General features: G+C 39.7%; 1 protein-coding gene across 2 annotated transcripts in view; it reads left to right on the forward strand.

Moving 5' to 3' along the window:
- Positions 1-11,555: 11,555 nt before the first annotated feature.
- Positions 11,556-12,240, forward strand: part of OSBPL8 (oxysterol binding protein like 8) — a 73,930-nt gene continuing 73,245 nt past the window's right edge. Inside the window, exon 1 of one of the 2 annotated variants that reach the window (XM_042017705.1) lies at positions 11,556-11,642. The gene's annotated coding sequence lies outside the window, so the exon portion shown is untranslated. The remainder of the gene's footprint in view (positions 11,643-12,240) is intronic. The other variant, XM_042017704.1, reaches the window with a different exon arrangement.

The following is a 12,240-nucleotide window of genomic DNA, read 5'->3' on the forward strand; positions in this document are numbered from 1 at the left end:
TAGAGGTGAGGGTAGCGCCGGCTCCGGGGCAGCGCCGCAGCCACCGCGGCTGCGGACGGGAGCGGGGGGCGTGTGACACGCCGGTGCCGCGCTGCCGAGTGTGCTGCCTCCCCGCCGGCTGCCGGGCGGGAGGGGCTTTCTGGGAACCCCCCGGCGTCTCCGGTAACGCCGGGCCCGGCGCTTCCCGGGGGTGGGTGTTGCTGGGCGCCGGGAGGGTTCGGCACCGGCCGGGCTGGGTCCCGCGGGCGAGGCTGAGCTGGCTGCGGCGGCTCGGTGCGGTGTCGGGCCGGCAGCACGGCCCCGCGGAGCCGGGCACCGCGGCCGGGGGCTCCGGAGCCGCGGGCCGGCTGGTGCCACTCGCCGTGCGGACAGCCCGGGCCCGCCCGCGCCCGCCGGCCGCCGTTGGAAACCGGTCGCGTTAGATGCAGTTAAAATGTAGCTGCTGTGACTGCGGTAACCTCCTTCCCCTCGCACTGGGAAAATAATCTTGTGCCGTAGCCGTGCCCTGGGGAGCGAAACGTAGTTACTGTCCCCGGTCCCGTGGCGCTGCCAGCTGCGCTTCTGTATCTCTATTAGCAGGCCTTGGAAGCGGCTCGCTTCCTAAAGAGCCTGGGCTCTACGGGGGCTTTGCTCAACGAACTCGGTGATCGTTCAGATGAGGTGCACACGGTTGCTTGAAATAATAGTCTTCACAAATTGTGTGTTGTAGCAGTGCGCTGTAGAATCCTTCTCCTGAAAGGAGGAAAGCCATCAATTCACTGTGTCACTGAAGATGTTTCTAACGTGTTTCATGCTGCCACTGTCCAAACAAAACAGAGTTCTTGGGACTGAGGTCAGGAATCCTTTTAAAAACAGCTGATTTTCATCTGGCAACTTCCATAACAGTAATCATTCCGACTTAATCATAGGAAATATAGATCTCTTTGATCTGTTAAGTGTTAATACAATCGGGGCCCTGCTAATGCTTGTTAATTATCAACCTCAGTTTTGAAGTTTTGAAAACACAGGAGCTGGTACTGACTTGTTAGTCCGCAGTGAACATGATGGGCAGTAACAGAACTGTGTAAGGAGCGGTGCTTCCCACTTGTCTTTGTCAGCTCTTGTCTGGCGAGGGAGAATTTAGAGTTGATACAGTTCTGGTTTTAAATGATGCAGAAAATATGAGAAGAACATAATTGCACTCTTGGCTATCAAGTAGCTGTAGAAGGGACTGCTGAAATTTTCTGTGTGCTGTTTTGTTTTAGAATTCTCTGCAAACTTCTGAGGTCAGTTGTTGTGTTAGCCATGTACTAGTTTTTAATCAAAACTCGTAACCTTTGAAGTAATTTGTGATTATACAACTTTCCAAAACCTGGCTATAGAGCTCTCCTTTCCAGATGCTTGTTTGATGTGTCTGCGTCAGAATTGAAACTATTTGGGGAAAAAGGAGATGTGTGATTGTGGTCACTTGGGGACCCTTTGGCTCCTCGTTATTTTTATTTTTTTTGTTGTAGAGTTGTGAAGATCACAGAATCATTTAGCTTAGAAAAGACCCTAAAAATCATGTTGTAAATAAACCAAATTCGTCAAGGCTGATGTAGCTTAGACCTGGCAATAAATAAATTTGTTTCTACTTTATTCATGGGTCAGGGAAAGAGCTCCTTTTAGACATGCTGCTTTGTCAAATTAGTTAAAAAATGACTTTTTAGTAAAGGGCCATTCAGCTCATATTTCTGCTGCACGTGTACAAACTCTGTTCTATAAATGCTTGTTGATGTTTGTTAACTTTTACCACACAAGGAGGAATTTTCTGATGCTGCAGGAAACAATGCTGGACTTGTACACTTTTTACAGAGAACTGAATGGGGACAGAAAGTCAGACTTCTGTACTCCTGTTCTTTTAATAGTGCTTGCTCTATTATCTCAGGTTTTGCTCCAAAGAGAAATAAAATGCAGAAATGAAAGGAAAATAATTTTGGGGGAAGGGAAGTTTACTGAAGATTGATTATTTTTAGGTTGCCTTTCCTTAAATTCTGTTGAAGTGATTGAGAAGGGTCTGAGGCAATGCAGCACTTAATCTTTTTCTTTTGTCTGGTCTGCTGTTACACTTTCAAATAAATGGTCGTGCAACTACCTAGTAAAGAAACTATGCATACTTTGTATTCTGTGAAGTTGTGTTCCAGGCTCCTCTCTGTCCAGTAAATCTTTGCATAGAACACTCAGCCAAGTTTTAATGAACTGTGTCGAGTCAGTTATTAGGCTTTCATCTCTTCACTGATTACTGTTTTACCACCTGCTTTCCCACTGCATTTCCCACAAATTCTGTTTCCTGAAGCATGCAGGAGAGTTTTCTAAGTTTTCTTTTCTCCCTTCTCCCTTCCTGTGCCGTGTAATTCCTCTTGCTTTAGGCTGTCTGTCAGATAACTTATCTCTTATTGTCTTGGTCTTCTGTTTCAGAACAGAAAATAAATTTGTTGGAGAAATTACATAATGTTGTATACTTAAAACTTCCCAATGGGCCAAGCAATGCGGTTTGTTTTAGTTCTGTTTGTTTCTTTTTAATGAACATGCATAAAGCTCTACATTACTCAAATTTATGATTAAACACAGAATAACAATTTTTATTTTTCAACAAAATGGAGAATTGTGAAGGAAAACAGAAAAAGACCTTCAGTAAAGAAATAGTGATAACTGTAGAAAATAGCATAGTCCTACTCTCTACAAGTATGGGTTTTCTCCAGTCTGTATAATGTAATTAAAGTAGTACAAACACAGAAGTTGATGATCCTATTCTCCAAACTGTAATGTGAACATCTTGGTCAGGTAAATTGTGGTTCATGACAGAGTATTCTGTTAATGAAGATCTTGCTTCTATGGCAGATGTACAGTTGGGAAGCAGAGAAGCAGTAGCAGAAACCTTTTTGAGGGAGATATTTGTGTAGTCACTGTTTCTACAGGAAGAGTGAAGCAGCGTAGTTCTTTGCCTAGGCTGTTTTGTTGAATTGGTGAGGAAGTTAAAAATACTGCTTCTAAGTGTCACACGATTCTTGAGATGATTTCCTGAGTGAGCTGCCTTTACTGTTTGGCTTCCCCCCCCCCAGTGTTCTGATGTGGTCATAATGATGTTGAATTAGTTAATCTTTTCTGTTTTGTTAGACAGAAGTTGCAATTAGCTTCTGTTAGAACAGGTGGTTGATGCTAATACAGTTCAGAAATATATATCTGTTTAAGACAGAAGAAATTATGGGCACAGTTTTGGTCATTTGTTTTGTTGAAAAAAAACCAACCAACAAAAAAATCCCACAGCAACAAAAAATGTTTTTCCCAAAGCCTTTGATTCAGTTTAGAGGACTGTCTCTGAGTTTTGCTTGAGTGATTTCTTTTGCTGTTCTCTTCTCTTTTGGATAAAGTTTGATAACCTCTGTGTTTAGCTTCAGCTGGTCAATAGTTCCCTTCCTTCCCTCTGCTGCCTGCAGCTTTCCCACTAATGCAGGGTCGTACTGTGGGTTTGAAGCTGGAGCTATGTGAAGGGCTTTGTAAGGCTCTTGCCTCTGTTGAGAGTGTGTGAACAAATATTGAGACAAGTGTGACTTGCACAAGTTTTCTAGTTATTAGAAGGTCTAGTAACCAGAAATTAGAAAAAATAAGTTACTGACTTTGAAAAATTAATACTTCATGGCATTGATAATTACTAGAGGAGATATAGTGTTGCTGCCTTGTGGACTAATTTGGACCTTGGACTTGAAGAATCTGCATTGTTTTGGAGATTTTTTTATGAATTAGCATCTGATCAAGGAGGTAGTTTCCCTGCCTAAGAAACTCCATCAGTTTAGATGCAGTAGAAGCAGCTCTGTGTAGCTTTATCTTAAAACATATGCTTGTCCAGCTTGTGGGAACAGCAAATTGCATGCTTTTCTGGTGATTTGTCTCATTTTGGTAATTTCATATCGTGGTAGAGAGCTTGGTGGAGCTTGATGTTCTGAAGACTAATACTGACTTTTAAAAGGAAGGCTTCTGTAGAGTGTTGAATCCTGTAAATGCAGCATGTGAAGTTCGGGAAATGGTGTTCATAATAGGCCACTGATTACCAGCAGATATGTTAAAAGCGTTTTATTCAGAGTAACTGGTCCTGGATTGTACACAATTGAAATCTGGAGCAGTATTTTGCTATATTTGTTATAAAACAGTGTTTATTTCCATCTGTACTCTACAAGAAGGAAATCTGTTGCAGATGTAACATGTAGAGTAGCATAAGAAGCCTCTTGAGAACAGCTAAGACTGCTTTACAGATGGTAAGAGGCATTTGGGAAGTAAGATTTTCATTTTGAGGAAATAGCTTGGACTTCTGGTGCTAGGAGAGGAATAAATAAACCTCGTTTTCTTCACATTCTTAATTGTGGATGTAAGGTTTTATCTGAGCTTGTTCCCTCAGCACAGGGTACAGCACTGATCATTTATCCTCTAAAAATGCTACATCTGTCTCTCTGGAAGTTCTTAAGGTCACACTGACTTTGACACAGTATGGGAGTGTGTGTATCTCATCTTCCTTTTTTCCATTTAACCATTCATTCATCTGTTTGAAAGTGTTCTCATTGCATCTAAGCTTGAGCTAGCTCATATGCTATCTTTATGTTCAGACATTTTCCAGTGCATTAATCCTGTCACCCAGTGTTGGTGTTGCAGTACTGCAGAAGCTGTTAATCTGACTATTCAGTTGAGATAAGGGAAACCGGCATGTTTCCTTCCAGAGTCATCTTTTTCTTGCCTGCAAACAGAAGCCATGGTATTTTGAAGGTAATTTCAAAAGACCAGTGAGTTTCTTTTGAATAGGCTTGGACTTGGAAGTGCGGGTTTAATACTGGTCATTTAAACATGTGAAAAAAATTTTATTTAATTGAGTATTCTTGTTCAACTTAGGGAAGCATGCTTGTTGTAGGGAGACATTTTTTTGGTTGACAGTTTTAGCTATTTAAGGAATAACACATCAGAAGATAAGTGGGTGTTTTTAGAATTCACATGTTTAAAGCTGATAGTAAGCAGGTGGTCTAGTAAACTGAGTTGGGTACTTGACTGTGGCTTGGGCATTATTTATCTGTTCCTAAGAATTCCCAAGGTTTAATAAATTAAAGGATACATTCCACCCCAAAGTAATGAATAACACCCATGGATGGTTCATGTGACTCTTCAACCAGCAGAAGCGGCATTCCAAACCTGGCTTTGTCTCATGTACAGCAGGTCTTTTTCTAACTACCTAAGAGGGCCACGTCTCAGTGATTGGCATATTTTTCCTCAAAAATGTTCTTTAGATGTTGTATTTCTTAGAGATGATTTGGAGAGTTAAGGCAAACAATTTATTGCTTATAACTGGATAGTGATACTTGAAAAGAGAGTCATATTCTTGATACAAGATTTGTGAAAGCAAATTATGGATTTAGTTGGTGTCAAGTTCATGAATTATAAAAGATTCCTGGCTTTATTCTAAAGGTGAAGTTTGACATACAAAGATTCGTGAAACATTTGGCCAGGTACGCAGCAAGTTCATTTGCTTGAAATTTCATGTGGAAATTTTTTTATAATTGTGGCATCCTTTATGGGCAAAGTGGATACTTTTTTTTAGGTAAAATATGGGTGACATTTGCTTCGATATTGCATTGACCTAATTTTTTAGTTAATATATTCATATTTTGTGGTCTTGCAATCTTTGCAGGTTTTAAAAAGAAGTGTGGTAATGCAGTAAATCTGTGATTAGATACTCCTTAAATGGCACTGAATTGAGAAACTTGAAACAGTAGTTTCCCTGGTCTGGTTGCAGTGTAGTAGAAAAGATGACTTGGTATGAGGATATGTGGTGACGCATATAAGCTCTTTTCAGTACTCAATAGCATATTTTTTCTTTCTTTCTTGCATGTTTGGTTCTAGTGTAAATAGCTGCTTATGGGTCACTGTTTTTTCTTTGAACCATGGCATGGTTTGTCTCTGCAGGGGATGAAAATACTGTAGAGTGTATGACGAGTTAGGGAAGAATACTGTTCACAGCCACATGAAGCTTTCAGAATAAATCCCAAGTTTGCCACCCTCTGTGCAAGCTGTTCCTTCCAGTCTTGTCTCAGAGGTGGCTGCCCGAGAGACCTGCAATGTGTGTGGGGACGGGTGGTGGAGAGGAGCAGGGTAGGAGTTTTGTTCTTTGTGCGGTGGGATGCTGGTGCTGCCAGGAGAAGAGGAGGCAGTTTATTTGCAGTGGAGGTTTTGGTGCAACTTGTGAACCTTTATGCTGCCATAGTCGAATACTGTTCTTTAGCACAGAAGGGATAGCTAGGATATTGTTTAGGCATTAAAGCAGTGAGTCTGCATAAACTGCAGTTTGTTGTTTGTCAGCTGTGGGACTCACATACAGCAGCACCATACTGTACCAGGAGAGCAGGTTTCCTATTGTTCCTCACTGGAGAACTAGTCTGGGAGAGGGACTGAAACATACTAGAGTTTGTCTGAAACTCTAAATACATCGCAAATACAAAATCAAATATTTAACATGGCTGTAGAAGGTCTCCTTCCTTGCATGACTTTACCTTTGTCTAATAAGAGCTCTCTTACAAGGCTTTTGATGTAATCAGAGTTCTTGTGATATTTCTTTCAGTACTTTTTCCAGTGGAAAGCAATCACAAGAACAAGTTTATTTGTGTCTCTGAATGGAACTGAGCCAGTTTAGATATCCATTTAGAGCAGTGCAATTGATTACATAATGCAAGGAAAATGTTTTGGTCTAAACAGATGTGTTACGGCAATGCATATAATGCAGTCTGTATTACTTGGGCCTGACTTCTAAGAGTGAACCACTTTTTATTCTCCCTCATCCCCACCCTCACATGTGCAGTATGGAAATGAGGCAGCTTACCTGCTTGATGGAGTAATTTATTTGTTCTTAGGCAGTTTACCGTGGGTGCATCTCCTGCTTTACAGATGGGCACAGATAATCCTTGTGCTTCCTGTGTAGGAACATGTCAGTCGTGCCGACTCCTTGCCATCCACACCATGGCTGCTGAACGTGAAACTGCATTTGTGTGCTTTACTGAACGCTGCCTCCATAGAGTTACAACTGGGAGCTAAACTAAATGTAAATTGTAGGAGTGGTGCTGGGTGGAGGTGGTGTGAACCCCCGGAACTGCTTTGTTTCAGGCTGTGGTCATTTCCAGGTGAAGAGTACCTGTGAAGTCAACCAAGTGCTCTTTTCCCCTGAGTAGGTGGATGTATAATTCAATTTTTTTGGTAGAAGTTGAATACTCTGAGTAATGTTAGTGCTATCTTTTTTCCACAAGTCTTGGAAGCTGCTCTACTGCACTTTTTGAGGGACTATTGGACACTCAAGATTACTGGATTTTTTTACAAAGAAGACTGGGTAACTTTAAAAAAAGGATATGTATTTTAAGTACTTGAAACATGATGATTCTATTAATGCATAGTCCATGCAGAAATATGGAATAAGGTATCCAAAGACATCAGATTGGTACCTAAGGGAAGTGTTAACTTTTTCTAGTATACCAGTTCTAGAAACAGAGGAGTTGTTCTGAGTTGAAACATTAACAAGATGAAAGTGACAAGACTTGGAAGTGGCACAGCTATTGCTCCTTTTTTTTTTTTGAGGTTTTTTTTTTTGAGTGTTTGAGTAATTATGAATATGTTTAATCCACGTCTGCAGGAAACATAGTTTGTCTAGATGCAGAGTTAAATAAAATAAAAGCTTAAGTATTATTTGTTGAAGATGTCAAATAACAGCTAGCGTGATTGAGAGGGAAAACTGCAAAGAAGTTCTGTAGACTTGGGCCATAAATAGGCATCAGCTTGGTGTAAATTCATTGTTTCTAATAGCTTGTTCTCCTTCTGGACAATATTGCCATGTGGAGATATTATATACCAGCTAAACTTGGTTAATAGTCTGCACTGTAAACCTGGGACAAATGGAAAGAAAATTTGGCTTTGACTCATCTCAGTGGGTTTGTTACATGTACTATACAGCCACCATACATTTATTGTGGGTATAGTGTGCCAGACAATATAATTTTGGAAAACGTTAAATATTGCTAGTATGACTGTACAGTTGAGTAACTGATTATGCTGCAGCAGAAGATAATGCAGGCATGCGCTCTTCTCTTAATGCTCATTATTCTTAAAGCTCTCTTTCCTCCTTGGGAGGTGAAGAGAGAGGTCTCTGCAACAGGAGAAGTCATTTTGGTCTTGTATTGGGGAGCCAAAGGTCAAGGTCTACAAGAAGAAATTTCTGTATCAATATTAGTTTTTAGGCTGCATATTTTCCAGCTCTCCTGATGGCTGATCATGAATGATTCTCTGAATAAGAAATCTGCTCCTCTGCTCTTTCCATTTCTTATGGGGGACCTTACAATGCTTTGTGCTTCTGTTATATTGCCTTCTGATTTTTGTCCCTGATAATACACTTTTCCAATTCAGACAATGTCACAAAAGTTATGGTAATGTGAAGGACAGGGAAAGGAGGAGGATTGAGGAATACTGTTAAATTCTTACCTAAAGTAGCAGATAGGGTTAATTTAGTGTCACTGAACATCTGGCCATGCTTTTTGTAGCTGACATCTAACATAATTGAAGTGGATGTAATGTGCACATTACTAATGGAGGGGTATCTTTTGTGGGTGAAGACCACTTGCATCACTTTCCTAACCTAATGACATCTTCTCTGCCAATGTTGAGATGGCCTTTTTGCTTCTCTTCAGTCCATTTTTTCTGTGTAATTAGGAAGGTGAGGGCCTCCTTCTTGCTAGTTTTATTGAGGAAAAGACATCTGGGATTACTGCTTTTTCTTGTGAGATATGACCTGTCTGCTTTGTCTGCTGTTCCAACTACATTACCTGTTCCAATTTCACTGGATACTTACCATCTGTCTTCTGCCTTGGTCTCCTACAAAAATCACCATTAAAGTGCTGAAGGGAATTTTCTGTCTGATTTCTTGTAGCTCTAGGCACCATCTGACTAACTGTGACTTAGCTTTTTCAGGGGAGTATAGTTTTAGAAGACGATACGATCAATTAATATTGATACGGAAATTTCTTCTTGTAGACCTTGTTCCCAATACAAGACCTGAATGACCCTTATATTCTGTCCAGTTAGGTCAGACACTGTGAAGGACTACTAGCCTGGAGGAGGGTTTATTTTTTTCTCTTCCTGAAGTGATGTGCTTGCCCGTGTTACTCAGGCAGTGGTGTGTGCTGTCTGGATGTGCTACATGGGCGTGTGGTATCTGCTTTACTGCAAGGACTTGCTGAACCTGTAGAACATAATTTGCATGTGTACATGTATATATTTGCATAGGAAAGAGTGTCCTAGCAATACATTAGAAAGAGAGAACCTCCTGTGAACTGCTAGCTGGCAAATCTCAGTGCAGGGCTCCCAGCTACGTCTTCAGCCTAACACAACAGTCGGGGTAGCTGTGACCTGCAGTCCTTCATCTTATTTGCAGCCTCCTTTAGAAAAAAAGAAGTTCTTGGTATGGGTAAGTAAAGCAACTTGGCTTATCTGTATGATGCAAATTGCAGACTTTGAAGGTATCTCTTTGCTTCAATTAATGTCTTTAAAAAAAAAATTCTAAATCGAATCTGCACAATACATAAAAAGTTACAGTTCTAACGCTAAGGGTCTTACTGGGCTGTCTGTTATGATCTGTTGGAGGCTGGAAGATTTATGTTACAGCACATATTTCCTCTGCTGAAATCAAAATTTTGTAATTTCTCATCAGTAATTGAAATGTACTCTTTGTGCAGAGAAGCCAATAAGCTAACATTTGGATCTTGTTTTGTACACAGAATTGAGGACCCCACACTAACCTACCTATAAAGATTTACTGCTTGTTGTTTTTAAAAACACTACTTTGATTCTAGATTGCAAGCCTTGAAAAGGGTCAGGATAAGCCTTAATGCAAACAGCTACACTAAAAGATGTGGGATGGAAAGTCATCAGAGGAAAGCATGGACTTGAGGCCTGGGATACTGGCAAGCAGAAAGCATTTCCTCTACAGAAATTACAATTCCATCTATTTAGAGAGCATGCAAAATTACTGAGGGTAAGCAGAATTTTTAAGACACAATTCTGAAATCATCAACAAGAATGAATGTTCTTCCTTGATGAAAAAAGTTCTCCTTTGATTAAAAAAAAAAGTCTACTAAGGCAAAGCAGCACCAAGCAGAAAGTTTATACATGCCAATCAAGGTAGAACGCAGAACAGGAAGCTGCCCTATAAAGTGAAAGAAAAACTGGCAAAAAAAAAACCTGAAAGAGTGTACAGATGGATCTGTACCATGTCTGCTACTTTATTTAAATATTAACTATACCCACTTACTGTCAGTGCTTCAAAGAACACCACTCAATATTTGTCTCCATGTGCTAACAGGAATATTTTTCTTTGAAGCTCAATAATCAGTTTTTTTCAGTGTCATCAGCTCTGTTTGGTTGTCAGCTTGGAGCAGGGAAACATACTTTCTTCTTATGTAAACTAAGAACTTGTGTAAGGAAATGAGACTTGTGGTCTGAGAGGGCTTGTTTTTTGGTGGTTTTGCTTTGCTTTCTTTTTAAATTTGTAGAAGACCTCTGCTCTGGTCACTGTTAGATCACGTTACAAGTTGTGCTACTTTGGTGTTCAGAGACACATTCTTGTTGAATTAAAACAAGCTTTTGTACTTTTCCCCCTGTTTTTGGCTTATAAACAATATCTGTCTACTGAAGACTTAAAAAGTTGCCTTGTATATCTTAATGTTGATCTCTGCCTTCTTCCTAAACACAGCTTGATCTCTGTCAGAAAGAAGGTTAAAGATCTGGTAGGTGGTGGTTATTTTTCAAGCTTAAGAAATCGATGGCTGCATGTTGTACCATTTGTTGAGTATAAATATTTATGTTTTGTTACTAATTGACCAGAAAAGAACTCTAATACACTTTTTTTTACTATTTATTTTATCAGTTATCAAATTATATTTCATCTTTCTTCGTGACATGAAGAAAACTGGATTTTTTTTGTTTATCTTAAGTCACTTTCCTCCGTGATTGAGAGATTCTTTGTAAATATAACCTACTTATAAACAGGACTTGTGTTATCTCTTACTGTAAATATACTGAAGTAATCTCCATCTTATTAACTGCCATATTAGCAGCATAGATAGAATTGAGGCATGAACAGAATAAGGCAAAAGTCAACATTGAACTGTACTGTTTTAGTTGCTGTATTCTGTGAATGCTTCACAGTATCGTGAGTAGTCTTTCATTCAAAAAGAGAAGAAATTATTTATCTTTACATCTTATGTAGATTGAATATTTGCCAATAGGAATCTCAGACAAATATATTGTAGATGTAGCTTTGCCTATCTTCCTGCATATTTGTTCTTTTTTCCCTTACATGGATTTATTTCTGAACTCTGTTCCTGAATTATTCTGGATAATAATTTGTGGACTCCTTCCTCTTATTACAGGTACAAGAATTCATCATGCATCTGAAATGCTTACCAGCATGGCACTTCTCATGCTGTGAACAGTTAAAAATCATATCTTCCTGTCTTCTTCATCAGAACTTGCAACAGCATCTTATGGATCAGGCTGATGAAGATCCAGCAGAAAAATTAGATGGCTTAGTCTGCTTTTAGAAGAAGAGACCGGTAATTTTTCTGTAACACAGTGGTCTCTTGGTATTGCTGTGTAGCAACAGGAGGCTCAGGCTTTTCAAACTGCTGGTTCTTTTGGGCTTTGGGTTTAATTTTAAACTTCAGGAAGCTAAGGCTTGTTGCATTTTAAGAGAACAGTGTTAAGGGTAACTTCATTGTGTATTGTTCTTAAGAACTAAAGACAATGAGTTATAACTTTTTAAAAATTCTGTATATGGAATATTATCTGGCAGTTGACCTTTTGTGAATTTAATATGTAAAAAAGCATTTGTGCTGGCAGCCCAGGAACAGGAAAGGGAAATTAGAGTGAGAGCGTCCTGGTGTTGATCTCAATGTACAGTGTTTAAAAGTGATGGCTGAAACATGTCTGAGGTATCACAAGTAAATTTGGACTGTGATTCACTGTGGGCATTTTCTAGATATTTCTGTGGGTTTAAAAAAATGCATTAGTTTCCAGTGTTAGCTAACAATTTCATTTAAACAACTTGGTGGTTTTTTTGTGGTGTGGTTTGGTTGGGGGTTTTTTGACTGTTAGTTTCTTGTAAGTGATTAAGACATAAACTGCTTGTTTAGCAGATATTTCTATCTTACA

The sequence above is a fragment of the Corvus kubaryi genome, unplaced genomic scaffold (genome assembly GCF_017639235.1).
Source record: "Corvus kubaryi isolate FWS band 111438036 unplaced genomic scaffold, C.kubaryi_AGA036_p1.0 137, whole genome shotgun sequence".
In the NCBI taxonomy this organism is placed as follows: domain Eukaryota; kingdom Metazoa; phylum Chordata; class Aves; order Passeriformes; family Corvidae; genus Corvus; species Corvus kubaryi.